The sequence below is a fragment of the Ailuropoda melanoleuca genome, chromosome 16 (assembly GCF_002007445.2).
Source record: "Ailuropoda melanoleuca isolate Jingjing chromosome 16, ASM200744v2, whole genome shotgun sequence".
NCBI lineage: Eukaryota > Metazoa > Chordata > Mammalia > Carnivora > Ursidae > Ailuropoda > Ailuropoda melanoleuca.
In genome coordinates this window covers 89,717,322-89,718,989 of record NC_048233.1, presented here as the reverse complement: position 1 = coordinate 89,718,989, position 1,668 = coordinate 89,717,322, and positions in this window count along the sequence as shown.

The following is a 1,668-nucleotide window of genomic DNA, read 5'->3' as shown; positions in this document are numbered from 1 at the left end:
CCTTATCGACCAACGGGGTCTTCTGTTAGAAGCTTCTGGATGCTAATTGCTGTATTGTTACACACACCAGCCTCCCTTGCAGCTAGGTGTGGCCACGTGACTGAGTGCTGAGCAGGTCACCTGTCCGGGAGCACACCACTGCGTCCTCTCGCCGCTGGCAGGGGGAGCGGGGCATAGATGGTGCCGGCTGGGGCCGCCAGCCTGGGCCTGTACTGGTTCCCTGGAGCTGCCGTAAGGAAGCCCCACCGGCTGGGTGCTTTCTAACAGCCAGGAGGGACTCCCTCACAGCTCTGGAGGCCAGAAGCCAGAGATCAGGGTGTCAGTGGGGATGGTTCCTCTGGAGGCTCTCCCAGCGGCTGGGGTTGGCGAGTCCTTGCATCCCTGGGCCTGCGGACACACCCCTCTGGCCTGTCTTCCTGTGCATCTGGGTCTTTCCCCGCGTCACTCCCTTCTTGTAAGCACATGGCCACACTGGATAAGGGCCCTCCCTAGGCCACTAGACCCTCATCAATGATCCCTTATGACCCCGTCTCCAAATACGGTCCCATCTGAGGGACTGGGGGTTAGGACGCCAACATATGAATTTACAGGGGACACAATTCAGCCCAAGACAGACCCCAAGATGGAAACTCCGTGTGGGGGTGCAGAGCAGCGAGACAGGAGGCAGCCTTACAGCTGGGGAGGGCCAAGGGCACCTGCCGGACGCCCCGCGTGCCGTCTCTGTTGCCGCGGGGACACCTCCATCGGAGCTGACCAGACACTGGGGGCGCGCAGAGCTGGCTGTCTGGGGACAGGGCTGCAGGATCAAGAGAGACACAGCCTGGGTGCAGCTGCCGACAGGGGCCACAGACGATGTGTCCAGGGAGGGCTACCTGGTGGGGCCTTCTGAGGCCTGGGGGCAGGAGGGTGGGCCGAGCTGAGAGGAGGCAGCCAAGCTGAGATGGGCCCCCCTTGATGCACTGAGTCTGGCCCATCCTGGTGCCCGGGGTGCACACAGGAAGCACCACCTGCTTGTTCTGACTCCTGCTAGGGCGACCCAGACTAGGTCAGCTGGCTCAGCGGATGGACATCTGTCCTGCAGACGGGTGGCCTGGTCAGGTGTTGGGAGGTCCTTAGACGGTCGCCTGGGGACCCTCTCCAGGCAGCCAGGCAGCCCCAATGGTCCTTTTCTTCCTCCCACTGTGAGCAGCCCAGAGCCCCACCGGACTCAGCGGCAGTGGTAGCAGCTCGGCTCGACTGCCTTCAGCAGGTAGGCTGGACCCCATAGTGGTGGCCCCCAGACACCTCCCTGCAGCTCTGCGCCCTGCTGCTCATTCGACCTCACGTGCAGGAGGCTGTCTCTCCCCAGGCTGTGGCGTGGAGGCCACGGGCAGCTCCAGGCTTACAACACCCACCCCCCACCCAGGTAGTCTGTAGATAGGTGACAGTGGCCCCCAAAAGACCTGTCCATGTCCCGATCTCCCAAATCTGTGAGTGTGCCCTTGTTGGGAAAAGGTCCTCACAGTGGTGCTTCAGGTAAGGATCTCGAGATGGGATCCTGGATTACGTACGCGGACCGTAACCCCATGACAGGTGTCCTTACAAGAGAGAAGCCAAGGCCACGTGACCACAGAGACAGAGGCTGGAGGGACGTGGCCACCACCTCAAGGACACCTGGGGCCACCAGGA